Source organism: Oncorhynchus mykiss, chromosome 14 (genome assembly GCF_013265735.2).
Source record: "Oncorhynchus mykiss isolate Arlee chromosome 14, USDA_OmykA_1.1, whole genome shotgun sequence".
NCBI lineage: Eukaryota > Metazoa > Chordata > Actinopteri > Salmoniformes > Salmonidae > Oncorhynchus > Oncorhynchus mykiss.
In genome coordinates this window covers 3,319,033-3,333,550 of record NC_048578.1, presented here as the reverse complement: position 1 = coordinate 3,333,550, position 14,518 = coordinate 3,319,033, and the positions used below count along the sequence as shown (strand labels likewise).

Here is a 14,518-nt window from a genome sequence, read left to right as displayed (position 1 = left end):
CAGAGTAGGTCTAACAGTTATAATAATTTTCACATAAACACTCAGGCAAGTCTTTTCCACCCATGGACTGTGAGACTTTGTCCATCTCAGACCCTAGCATCATGGAGAATGTGGCAGGGTGGTGATGGTGAAATAAGGGCCTGTGAACCAATCCCTCCACGTCTGAACATTTCAGAATAAAAGCGCTCTGTGGCTTCAGTACTACTGGTGGCTAGCCCGTAGCAGCTCTGCTATTTGATGTCTGGGTGTGAAGGAGACAGTTTGTTTCTGAGCCAGGCTCCTGGATCAGTTCTCTGACGTCGGCAGTGAGTTCACCTAAAACAGGAAGTGAACACTGGACAGGCCTGTTTTCACTGGGGTGTTGACTTTCCACCAAGTATTGATAGCAAACTCCTGCCTTTAGCTCCAAACATCTGCAAGTTCTCCCGTACACAAAAACAAGACGTGTTTACTTTAAATTGGGCTCTGCACTTGCATTACAAACCAAATTCCTATTTATGGATCATAACAAGGTTTATAAGGTGAATTAAATACCCCTGACTGTGTGTCCAATCAACTTTAAAACATTCCTTATTCAGGCTCCCCAGAGGCTGGCCATACATTTCCAAAAGAAAGACTGGCAAAGAGGCAAGGAAGACTTTGAACTCTGGGTAACCTATAAGGAGCTTGATAGTTTGATCACACAACACAATAACATTTTTACTATCAGTCATTCCAAACCTCCCATTTTGGTAAGACAAGATGCATGCAATGTTTCAAAGGCATATATGAAGGAAATATGTCAGATACAGTGCCTTCGGAAAGTATTCATACCCCTTGACTTGTTCCTCATTTTGTTGTTACAGGCTGAATTCAAGATTGATTAAAAAAAACAAAAATCTCCCATTTACACACAATACCCCATAATGAGAAAGTGAAAACAGTTTTTTTTTATTTCATTTATTGAAAATGAAATACAGAAATCTAGTATTCACAACCCTGAGTCAATACTTTGTAGAAGAAACTTTGGCGGCAATTACGTCTTTGTGTAGTCTTGGGTATGTCTGTATCTGCTTTGCACATCTGGATTTTTCTCAAGCGCTGTTAAGTTAAATGGGAGGTGGGGGTGAACAGCAATCTTCAATTCTTTCCACAGATTTTCAATGAGATTCAAGTCTAGGCTTTGGCTGGGCCACTCATGGACTTTCACATTCTTGTTCTGAAGCCATTCCAGCTTTGCTTTGGCTTTTTTCCATTTCCCACTCTGCTCTTGGAAACTTTCAAGAGCACAGAAAATATAAATAGTTTTATACCCTTTCCCAGAATGATGCCTTATCACAATTCTATCTCGGGAATCTACAGACAGTTCCTTGGACTTCATGGTTTAGCTTTTGCTTCGACATGCGCTGTTACTGTGGGACCTTATATAGACAGGTGTGTTTCTTTCTAATTCATGTCCAAATCATTGGATTGGCCACAGGTGTACTACAATCAAATTGTAGTGACATCTCAAGGATGATCAAAGGAAATTGGATGCACCCCAGCTCCATTTGGAGTGTCATAGCAAAGGGGTGTGAATACTTATGTAAATTAGCCATTTCTGTATTTAACTTTCAATAAATGTGAGAAAAAAATATAAAAACATGTTTTCACTTTGTCATTACGAGGTATTGTGTGTAGATGGGTGAGGAAAAATTTGATCAGTTTTGAATTCAGGCTGTAACACAACAAAATGTGCAATAAGTCAAGGGGTATGAATACTATACTCTCTTCTCTAATCAGCCATTCTAACATCAGGGGATGCCATAGCGCTGGTGTAATACCCTACCTTTGTGTGTGTGTCTGTGTCTTATTCCCAGGAATGTGTTTGCTGTGTGTAGGTCTCTGAGGCCACAGCGCAGAGCGGACCATGTCATCTCACGGCCGCCGACCGATATCGCTCACTCACCACTGACACTGAAGAGGTCAACCAAGAAGCTGAGAGCCAAAAGGGTGAGCTGAGCTGTGCAGTGGCTTATTGGAGGACACACTGAAGTAATGTATGATACACATTGCAGTGCAGCCTAGTTTGAGTACCCAGATATACTACTTCGCAAAAGTAGTGTAGCGTTCATAACTGTAAATTGTCTTCATCAGGCTTCGCTAAGTTGAGAACGTTGTGTAGAGATTGTTTTGGAGTCTGTTAAAGCTTATCTACACATTGTGTCTACACATTCACTTATCTACAGCTTGCCTACACATTCACGTCAAGCCCACAATAATGATCTACTCCGATTAAGTACACTTATTTACTATTTTTTCTCCATGTAAATGAGGAGATATTAGTTTAAGAGTGAAGTTTACGATAGACTCCTCCATGCTTATGGAAATGACACAATGATGTAACCATGGCATGTTGTTCTAAGCCCACAATGCATCCCCTCACAAAACCATACAACTCATTACCAGAGGTTTTCTCATGTTATACTTTCAGCTTTTCTCTAGGAGGGAAATACATTCTAACACAATCTAACTCAAACAACCAAAGCCTTTCATTTCCTCTAAACCTTTGTAGACAAGGCAGCAAATTGATCAGTTCTTACTGTGGACTTCCTCTCAATCTTTATGCTACTCTGAGGTAGTTGTTGTTAATGACAGATAATCAAACAAAGCAGGGATGTGAGTTACTCATTAGTCTCGAAAAGATTGTGATCTAATGGTCACTATTGGAGCGGTGGAGAACCCTAGAAAACCCATCACAATATCACAGCTTAGACCTCCACATGCTACATGCACTGTTAAACTATGTACAGTATTTGTCATTCAATACACATAAAGTGTAAATGCCGTAAACTCGTTTCCCTGTGATATAGATACTTTTGTACCTGTTTCCTCCAGCATCTTCCTGTGTAGATATTTCAAGGCCTACCTTCAAACTCAGTGCCTCTTTGCTTGACATCATTGGAAAATCAAAAGAAAGCAGCCAAGACCTCAGAAAAACAATTGTAGACCACCACAAGTCTGGTTCATCCTTGGGAGCAATTTCTAAAAGTGTGAAGGTACCACGTTCATCTGTACAAACAATAGTACGCAAGTATAAATACCATGGGACTACGCAGCCGTCATACCGCTCAGGAAGGAGATGTGTTCTGTCTCTAAGAGATGAACGTACTTTGGTGCGAAAAGTGCAAATCAATCCCAGAACAACAGCAAATGACCTTGTGAAGATGCTGGAGGAAACAGGTACCAAAGTATTTATATCTACAGTAAAATGAGTCCTATATCGACATAACCTGAAAGGCTGCTCAGCAAGGAAGAAGCCGCTGCTCCAAAACTGCCATAAAAAATCCAGACTACGGTTTGAACTGCACATAATGACAAAGATCGTACTTTTTGGAGAAATGTCCTCTGGTCTGATGAAACAAAAGTATAACTGTTTGGCCATAATGACCATCGTTATGTTTGGAGGAAAAGGGTCTTATAAGACGAAGAACACCATCCCAACTGTGAAGCACGGGGGTGGCAGCATCATGTTGTGGGGGTGCTTTGCTGCAGTATGGACTGGTGCACTACACAAAATAGATGGTATCACGAGGAGGAAAATGATGTGGATATAGTTCAAGCTTGGTCGCAAATGGGTCTTCCAAATGAACAATGACCCCAAGCATACTTCCAAAGGCAAAATGGCTTAAGGACAGCAAAGTCAAGGTATTGGAGTGGCAATCACAAAGCCCAAAAGAAAATATGAAAATGTGACCTCAATCCAAAAGAAAATGTGTGGGCAGAACTGAAAAAGCGTGTGAGCAAGGAGGCCTACAAACCTGACTCAGTTACACCAGCTCTGTCAGGAGGAATGGGCCAATATTCACCCAACTTATTGTGGGAAGATTGTGGAAGGCTACCCAAAACGTTTGACCGAAGTTAAACAATTTAAAGGCAATGCTACCAAATACTAATTGAATGTATGTACATTTCTGACCCACTGGGAATGTGATGAAAGAAATAAAAGCTGAAATAAATCATTCTCTCTACTATTTTTCTGAAATTTCACATTCTTAAAATAAAGTGGTGATCTTAACTGACCCAAGACAGGGAATTTTTACTGGGATAAAATGTCAGGAATTGTGAAAAACTGAGTTTAAATGTAATTGGCTAAGGTGTATGTAAACTTCCAACTTCAACTGTATATACATATATACAGTGGGGCAAAAAAGTATTTAGTCAGCCACCAATTGTGCAAGTTCTCCCACTTAAAAAGATGAGAGAAGCCTGTAATTTTCATCATAGGTACACTTCAACTATGACAGACAAAATGAGAAAATCACATTGTAGGATTTGTTATGAATTTATTTGCAAATTATGGTGGAAAATAAGTATTTGGTCACCTACAAACAAGCAAGATTTCTGTCTCTCACAGACCTGTAACTTCTTCTTTAAGAGGTTCCTCTGTCCTCCACTCGTTACCTGTATTAATGGCACATGTTTGAACTTGTTATTAGTATAAAAGACACCTATCCACAACCTCAAACAGTCACACTCCAAACTCCACAAGACCAAAGAGCTGTCAAAGGACACCAGAAACAAAATTGTAGACCTGCACCAGGCTGGGAAGACTGAATCTGCAATAGGTAAGCAGCTTGGTTTGAAGAAATCAACTGTGGGAGCAATTATTAGGAAATGGAAGACATACAAGACCACTGATAATCTCCCTCGATCTGGGGCTCCACGCAAGATCTCACCCCGTGGGGTCAAAATGATCACAAGAACGGTGAGCAAAAATCCCAGAACCACACGGGGGGACCTAGTGAATGACCTGCAGAGAGCTGGGACCAAAGTAACAAAGCCTACCATCAGTAACACACTACGCCGCCAGGGACTCAAATCCTGCAGTGCCAGACGTGTCCCCCTGCTTAAGCCAGTGCATGTCCAGGCCCGTCTGAAGTTTGCTAGAGAGCATTTGGATGATCCAGAAGAAGATTGGGAGAATGTCATATGGTCAGATGAAACCAAAATATAACTTTTTGGTAAAAACTCAACTCGTTGTGTTTGGAGGACAAAGAATGCTGAGTTGCATCCAAAGAACCCCATACCTACTGTGAAGCATGGGGGTGGAAACATCATGCTTTGGGGCTGTTTTTCTGCAAATGGACCAGGACGACTGATCCATGTAAAGGAAAGAATGAATGGGGCCATGTATCGTGCGATGAGTGAAAACCTCCTTCCATCAGCATATATATATTTGGGCAGATGAACACTTGTGGCAGGGGCAGAAGGGACAGGGCTTGGTGCAGTGGTGCTGTAGCCAGCAAACTCCTTGATGCTCCCTCTAATGTAGACTGATTGGAGGAAGCATGCTGGCTGTGTTGAGATGTATGGGTTTGCATTCTACACAATACCATTTTATATAAAATGAAATGGGTAAAGTACACGTTAGCTAGTCATTGTGAGTGAGGGTCTGTTTGTTTGTATAAGAACGACCATAGCCTATGTCTATATACAGTGCCTTGCGAAAGTATTCGGCCCCCTTGAACTTTGCGACCTTTTGCCACATTTCAGGCTTCAAACATAAAGATATAAAACTGTATTTTTTTGTGAAGAATCAACAAGTGGGACACAATCATGAAGTGGAACGACATTTATTGGATATTTCAAACTTTCAAACTGAAAAATTGGGCGTGCAAAATTATTCAGCCCCCTTAAGTTAATACTTTGTAGCGCCACCTTTTGCTGCGATTACAGCTGTAAGTCGCTTGGGGTATGTCTCTATCAGCTTTGCACATCGAGAGACTGAATTTTTTTCCCATTCCTCCTTGCAAAACAGCTCGAGCTCAGTGAGGTTGGATGGAGAGCATTTGTGAACAGCAGTTTTCAGTTCTTTCCACAGATTCTCAATTGGATTCAGGTCTGGACTTTGACTTGGCCATTCTAACACCTGGATATGTTTATTATTGAACCATTCCATTGTAGATTTTGCTTTATGTTTTGGATCATTGTCTTGTTGGAAGACAAATCTCCGTCCCAGTCTCAGGTCTTTTGCAGACTCCATCAGGTTCTCTTCCAGAATGGTCCTGTATTTGGCTCCATCCATCTTCCCATCAATTTTAACCATCTTCCCTGTCCCTGCTGAAGAAAAGCAGGCCCAAACCATGATGCTGCCACCACCATGTTTGACAGTGGGGATGGTGTGTTCAGGGTGATGGGCTGTGTTGCTTTTACGCCAAACATAACGTTTTGCATTGTTGCCAAAAAGTTCAATTTTGGTTTCATCTGACCAGAGCACCTTCTTCCACATGTTTGGTGTGTCTCCCAGGTGGCTTGTGGCAAACTTTAAACGACACTTTTTATGGATATCTTTAAGAAATGGCTTTCTTCTTGCCACTCTTCCATAAAGGCCAGATTTGTGCAATATACGACTGATCGTTGTCCTATGGACAGAGTCTCCCACCTCAGCTGTAGATCTCTGCAGTTCATCCAGAGTGATCATGGGCCTCTTGGCTGCATCTCTGATCAGTCTTCTCCTTGTATGAGCTGAAAGTTTAGAGGGACGGCCAGGTCTTCGTAGATTTGCAGTGGTCTGATACTCCTTCCATTTCAATATTATCGCTTGCACAATGCTCCTTGGGATGTTTAAAGCTTGGGAAATCTTTTTGTATCCAAATCCGGCTTTAAACTTCTTCACAACAGTATCTCGGACCTTCCTGGTGTGTTCCTTGTTCTTCATGATGCTCTCTGCGCTTTTAACGGACCTCTGAGACTATCACAGTGCAGGTGCATTTATATGGAGACTTGATTACACACAGGTGGATTGTATTTATCATCATTAGTCATTTAGGTCAACATTGGATCATTCAGAGATCCTCACTGAACTTCTGGAGAGAGTTTGCTGCACTGAAAGTAAAGGGGCTGAATAATTTTGCACGCCCAATTTTTCAGTTTTTGATTTGTTAAAAAAGTTTGAAATATCCAATAAATGTCGTTCCACTTCATGATTGTGTCCTACTTGGTGTTGATTCTTCACAAAAAAATACAGTTTCTTATCTTTATGTTTGAAGCCTGAAACCACTCTTAAAGGTTGCAAAGTTCAAGGGGGCCGAATACTTTCGCAAGGCACTGTATATATACTTTTGGCCCTTTGGCACTTTTGGCCCTTTGGCACCTGATAATTAACCCTATTTCAAGTTTAGAAGTCAGAACCCACCAATGAGGGATAAAAAAGATTTAAACAATTTTAGAATAAGTCTGTAACCTAAAAAAATGTGGATAAAGTCAAGGGGTCTGAATACTTTCCGAAGGCACTGTAGAGTACACCAGGGGCACAACTTTGGTTTTAGAACTGGAAAGGACATAACATACATGTATAATATTTTTATTTATTATCCAGTCTGATAAACACTCCAGACAGCCTACCTGACCACTTGGAGGCGTGCGCATGGTCCTAAAGCACACCGTTGCCTCGTTTTGTATCACATTCCAGTGATAAAACTGGGAGGACAAAAATGGGGGGACATGGGGGGACATGTCCCCCCCCACCCAGTCCCCAGTGAAAGTTGCGCCCTTGGAGTACACATATTTCCAAAAAGTTAATGGTTTGCGATCGGTTATATGCTTTACTATGTAGAAATGCCTTCAATAAAGCATGTACGAATAATGTAGTTGAGTTTTTAAATATTGTCCTCTACTTAGACACCTTACCCTTTGCCTTTTGATTACCTGTAATATTAGAATTTATTGCAAAATGGAGCACATTTTATAATCTACTCACTCCTCCCTGTTACCCTTGTCCAGCTGAATGCCAAGCTCAAAGAGTATGACCAGAGACTGACAGAGGTGCGTAATGAGTACCTTCCATCAAATCCCATCACCAGTACTACTACACTGCAGAGCTGACTGCCATCATGAGGGTAAGACCACCTGGCATCTCCTAACTTCATACTGTCTCTCTGGATTCTCATCATTGGCTGTTGTTTTAGGCATATTAGATGGGCTCTTATAGGAATGAGCACTTTGCATAGTCTGCACTCTCTTATCACTGAAAAAAAACATTCCTTTGTGTGTATGACTTTAATCATTTCCTGTCTGTGGTTGTCTTAGCTGTAGAGCTGAGAGCACCAACGTCAGCGAAATTAACCCAAATATGAAATCCTCAAATGTTTTCTTTTCCCTTTTTGCCTTTGCAAAGTAATCAGGTGAGTCAAAAGTTCAGCTCATTAATGTAAGGGTTATTTTCCCCACAGAACATTCATAACACCACAATCTACTTGAATGTGCCTCTTCATCTCTCACTCAAGGGAAATCTCTCTGTGACTCAACTCTTATTATTGCAGTAACAAATGCAATTCATTATGAATCAGTTGATTAAAATCCTCCCAAGTAAATTTCCCCCTCAAATCACCTCTGATTTTGTCTGGCATGAGGGCTTCAGCCATAACCCCAGTTTTCCCTTCTGCCTTTACCCAACAGAGACTGTACGGCGACCTGTATGACTAAATCCGAGAGAACTTCACTCTGCTGTGCTGCACAGATATCGACACCTGCCAGTCCACGCACAGTGGCTTTAGTGAGATCTGCGAAAACTCCACCAAGGTGAGGTCAGGCGTGGGACCCACTGGAGCTCTTTTCACAGTAAAACCCTACATGGACAGTAGTCCCTCTCTTATGCCAAGAGCTTTTTACATTCCTCACTTGGGCACTGCTGACGGTGGCCAGGCAGAATGTTCTGTTCTGTGGCAGTCAGTCAGACAGATTTGTTTGGTTGTTTTTCCTCCTGGAGTCCCCAGCCTTCACCAGAAACGGCCGGCTTTCACTTCCAGGTTGCCCCTAAAGACAAGGTGTGGCTCGCTTTGATACCACTCTCCTTGGTTACCATGTAAACACCATTATATGGCAATTAATATCCACAAGGCTGTTTTGATCAAAGCGCGATTGTGGTGAAAATGTTTACATTTTCATGGAGTGAATGGTCCTTTGTGTGTGAGATAATCCCAGCTTCACCTCTCCTGTTCTTCCTAAAGGTGTGCATTCTGAAGCAATAGAGCTCCAGGACTGACCTTCCATGATATCAACATTATAGTGTTTAAAGGCTATACAGTGTTTGTTTACATTTACATTGTTTACAAACAAGCACATATTTTGGGTTCTGATGGGTACCCAAATGGGTGGGATCGTTGAACTAAGCCCATGAGGCATTTATAAGTTCTATTCTTCAGGAATCAATGGGTATATATCATTAATTTATAAGTCCAAATCGATGTAGCAACTAATCTTTTAAGCAGGCTCTATTAACAGACCAGAGTTCCTCTTTTATTCACCCGTGTTAGCCTTCTGCAGAGGTGGACTAAGCTATTTTATGCTAAGTGAGTGGTGTGTGTGATGAAGAAAGAAATGAAGGCTGCATCATGTGTCCTAGGCCTATAGACAAGCCTCTGCAGATGCCGGATGCTTTGTGCTACTAGATCCATTCGTAGATCTCCTGCACTCTGCCTGGCCCATTGAGGCAGGTGGCTGCCCCGTATCTGTATCTGAACGGAACGCGTGAGTCACTGTCTACTTCCCACATCACACAAGGACAAATGCAAATGCAGCCGGCACCGTGAGTCAGTTGGCACTGTTCCTTCAATCCACACACCTCACCCACCTCCTCCTGCTGCTTTACTCGGTTGTCTTTGTCTTCAATAAAAAAAAAATGGTGATCAAGACTTTGCAGTGGCCTGGAAAACCATGTTTCTTTCCTTTACTTTACGGGACAGACGTTGGGTTTAGGAAGAATAATGCAGACAATATGCTGCTGATATTATCCTAGTATGATGCTAATGCCCACCCCAGATGTCCTTGTTGACGATAACCCCTGTTTTGCTGTGTTAGATTTCATCATTATACATCATCCTTAATTGGTGAAACGGCCACGTCCATTTGGGATATTACAGCAACAAAGAAGTTACTGCAAACAACAAACACTGTCGTCGTCGTCGCCCCCCTCCCTCTCGGACATCATTGCACGTGTGATTTTTTGTTGTTGTTTGTTACCACTCTGCCGGACCCTCCTCTCTTCTGATTAATCAACGAAACAATAACAAAGGGCGCTGGGGGCGAACAGTGGTGCTGTTCCTCCAAATGCGGATTCCATCTTTAAGGTGTTGATGTATCGTGTCTGAGGTGTGACAGTGTGCTAGGTGTGGCTGTAAAAAGTTTGACTGAGTAAAATCAATCTCGGACAAAGTGCCTGTGAGAGACGTGGTGACAGGTGGTAGAAAGGTGCATGTGTGTGTGTCCAGGTTAGCCAGGAGTCCAGGCTGGCGAGCACCGCCATGACCCAGGCAGATGAGTAGCTAGAGAGGGACAGGAGGCTGAGCGAGGCAGATATGTCCAACGAAGACATCTCAGAGAACGAGTCTGAGTTTACAGACTTTGATGAATATGATAAAGATGGTGACACTTTCATTGATTCGACTTTGTGCTCGATGCCGTGCGGATACCCCTTGGCTTGCAGGGTTCTCCACAGCCATCAGGTGAGAATATCATAACTTACTGTTTTGGAAATGAAAGCATGCAAAGTCAATATTACAGGAATGGGATTTTAGTCTCAGGTTTTATAGTGTGCAATTGGCCCCGACCATCTTCTTGTAGGCCTGCCAAGGAGATGAGCTTATCAATCACAGAGGGGGAGGAGCTTCAGGTGATAGAGGATGGAGACATGGAGGACTGGCTGAAGGTAAAGGACAGGTTTCTCTCTGGCTGCGCCACAGATGGCAGCCTATTCCCTATATATTGTGCACTATTTTTGACCAGAGGCCTATGGGCGAATAGCGTGCCATAGAGGAAATAGGGTGCCATTTAGGACGCATCTTATGCCTACATGAACAGTGCTATTTACTCTAGCAGTCAGTTGGTCCCATACATTGACTACAGTACAATTACCCTCTACCAAACTGCTGCAGTCTCCCCACTTTTTGTTTATACTCAGCACAGAGTAAACACACTACTGCCCTTCCTGTGTGAGAGAGGTACGAGGTCGCAACCTCATCCTTACTGACCCATAACAGTTTTGAAATCTATTGAGATGCCATAATTGAATAAATAAAGCCCTAATTTTGAGCATCACTGCATGTGTGCTCTTTTTGCAGGCACATAATGCAGCAGGCCAGGTTGGCTGTCCCTGAGAGGTACCTGCAGTTCCTGTTGTCCCTAGCAGAAGGCTCCTCTGCCTACCTTAAGCTGGGCATCCCTGGTCCCCAGCTGGACTGGTCCTTGAACAGCTCCGGTTCTTCATCAGAACACTCCAAGAAGGTGCAGAGCCGCTTCCCCTCACTCTGGGGGTTAGTAGAAGCTCTCCTCTCTTAAGAATCATCGCTCAACAATAACCAGAAAGCCAGTTCCTCTCTCCCACCTCTGAATGCGTGTGAGACGATTCACCAAATTCCAGGTTCAATGTGTAATTGATATTACTGTGTCTCCATCTTGTTAATCATTAGTAATGTAAACAATGTTTCCCCCCATGTATTATTGTCTCTGATTTCCGAGTGTGGGTGTGCTCTGTGACGCAGGTCTGGCGCGGGCACCGAATGAGTGCCAGGGGGCAGAGGAGCTGACCTTCCTAAAAGTGGCATCATCAGACACCTGCGCTACCACCAGGAAGAGGTGGATGACGGCTTCTGGGAGGAAGAGCTGGGCGGATGTGCGGGGGGTCTTCCCTTCTCTGGTTGTGGAGCTGTTGGGAGACCCGAGGAAGAGGCGAGAGATCTGGTTAACCCTCTGAAAGAGACGATGTCGTCAAATGTACCTTCAATCAAAGCATACAGGGGTTGATGAGAAAGAAAGCTCTGAACAGTACGGATGAGGTCTAATGGTGTGGTGTGCCACCATGTGGCATATTGTTGTAGTACTGTACAACACATTCTATAAGACTAGTCAGGTGATAGAAGATGAATCTCTGCAGATAGAAAAATATCTCTGCATTCTCTACTCAAGGGGATTATCTGATGTTGTTTTTATGATCTGAAGTCCCATTGTTTCGACATTCTATTCATTCATTCACACCCCTACCCTTCCTCCGTTCTCTCCACCCACTCCTATCTCTGGAAGACTCTGCGCTCTCTTCTGCTCCTCACCTGGCCCTGGGGCCTGGTCTGTAAACAGTACACCTCCTAGAGATCTGGAGGACAGGTTGCAAGCTGCTGTCCCACTGGAAATACAGAGGCTGTCAGACAGCAAGGCAGGCGGGGATTCACACTCTCAGTCATTAAACCTCATAGACTTCATAGACTTCGTTGTCAAGGCACAGTACCATGCAAGTCCTTGAATATCAAGCCGATTATTAAGAAGTGGAAGGTGTAACACACCACAAAGACCCTGCCTAGATCAGGCAATTCCTCCAAACCGGATGACCGAGCAAGTAGGAGACTGATCAGAGAGGCTAACAAGAGTCCAATGGCACCCCTGAAAGAGCTGCATGTGTGCATGTGACGACAATATCCCAAGCATATATGTTAGGGTGGCAAGCTGGAAGCCATTACTCAAGAAAACCCACTTTGAATCCCGTTTGAAGTAAGCAAAAAAAGACTTGGGCGATTCTGTAGGCATGTGACAAAAACGTTTGTGGTCTGACGAAACAAAAATGCAAAGCGTTTACAAGCCCAGCGTGGCACATCACTCAAAGAACACCATACCTACTGTGAAGCATGTTGGTGGCAGTATCATGTTATGGGGATATTTTCTAGGGCACTTATCAGGATAGAAGGGGTAATTCATTGAGCAATGTACAGAAAAGTCCTTGAGGAAAACCTGCTGCCATCTGCAAGAATTTGAAACTGGGACAGAAGTTCACCTTTAAGCATGACAACGACCCGAAGCACACAGCCAAAGCTACGGTGGAGTGGCTAAGGAATAAAAAGGTAAATGTCCTTGAGTGGCCGATCAGAGCCCCGACCTAAATCCAATAGAACATTTGTGGCATGACTTGAAGATTGCTGTCCATCAACGCTCCCAAGGAACTTGACATAGCATGAACAGTTTTGTAAAGAAGAATGACCAAATATTGCCAAAGTTGGTAGAGACCTAGTTCAATAGACTCACAGCTGTAATTTGTGCCAAAGGTGCTTACACCAAGTATTCACTCAGGTTGGTGGAGACTTAACCAATTATGATATTTCTGTTTTGTATTTTAAATATTTTTTCACAACTCTGAGGCACTGACACAATAAAATGTGAAAAAGCTTCAACGGGTGTAGACTTTCTCTAGGCACTGTATGTATTTGCTTATGATCAATACAGGATTGTTTGTGATCCTGTAGAAATGTACAGTATTGTGGTATTAATTATACAGCAGTAAATAATATTTTATTCTACATATTCTACATGTCATGTTCTATTTCCATGATAAACAGAATGAAACATGGACACTGGGATTTATTAAATAATCTTCCTGGCGTGTGTGTGTTTACGCTTATTAATATCTTACCAATGTATTACAGGATGAGTATCAAAAAGCAATGTTCTCATCAGAATTACACTCCTAAATTGTGTTAAAAGCAAGTCAACTGCAAAATTAGTAATATGGACACAAGATAAAATTCATAGCTTTAATATATACTTTGATTCCTTAATAATTATTTGTTGTACAGCTGCATTTTCACATTTGAGACATACTCAAATCATCAGGTTGTTGATTAATAGTATATAGTATCAGTCAAAAGTTTGGACACACCTACTCATTCCAGGGTTTGTGTTTATTTTTATTACCATTTTCTACATTGTAGAATAATAGTGAAGACATCAAAACTATGAAATAACACATATGGAATCATGTAGTAACCAAAAAAGTGTTCAACAAATCACAATATATTTTATATTTTTGATTCTTCTTTGTAGCCACCCTTTGCCTTGATGATAGCTTTGCACACTCTTGGCATTTGTGGAATTAGTTTCCTTTTTAATGCATTTGAGCCAATCAGTTGTTTTGTGACAAGGTAGGGGTGGTATACAGAAGATAGTCCTATTTGGTAAAAGACCAAGTCCATATTATGGCAAGAACATCTCAAATAAACAGAGAGAAATGACAGTCCATCATTACTTTAGGACATGAAGGTCAGTCAATCCAGAAAATCCAGAAAAAAAAACTTTGAAAGTTTCTTCAAGTGCAGTCGCAAAAACCATCAAGCGCTATGATGAAACTGGCTCTCATGAGGACCACCACAAAAAAAGGAAGACCCAGAGTTACCTCTACTGAAAGGATACGTTCATTAGAGTTAACTGCAACTCAGACTGCAGCCCAAATAAATGCTTCACAGAATTCAAGTAACAGACACATCTCAATATCAACTGTTCAGAGGAGACTGTGTAAATCAGGCCTCCATGGTCAAATTGCTACAAAGAAACCACTACTAAAGGACACCAATATGCAGAGGAGACTTGCTTGGGCCAAGAAAAATGAGCAATGGATATTAGACTGGTGCAAATCTGTCCTTTGGTCTGATGAATTTGAGATTTTTGGTTCCAACCACCGTGTCTTTGTGAGATGCAGAGGAGGTGAACGGATGATCTCCGCATGTGCGGTTCCCACCGTGAA

At 42.3% G+C, this 14,518-nt stretch overlaps 1 long non-coding RNA gene across 3 annotated transcripts; it reads left to right on the top strand.

Moving 5' to 3' along the window:
- Window positions 1-878: 878 nt before the first annotated feature.
- Window positions 879-13,821, top strand: LOC110488557. 3 transcript variants are annotated; one of them, XR_005035894.1, is made up of 4 exons: window positions 879-1,971; window positions 7,744-7,859; window positions 8,419-10,666; window positions 11,079-11,492. It is a non-coding gene; the product is annotated as an uncharacterized LOC110488557 (long non-coding RNA). The 3 variants fall into 3 exon arrangements; XR_005035895.1 differs by adding an exon at window positions 11,499-13,821 and having other exon boundaries at window positions 881-1,971; window positions 8,419-11,270; XR_002468436.2 differs by having other exon boundaries at window positions 889-1,971; window positions 8,419-11,492.
- Window positions 13,822-14,518: the final 697 nt, after the last annotated feature.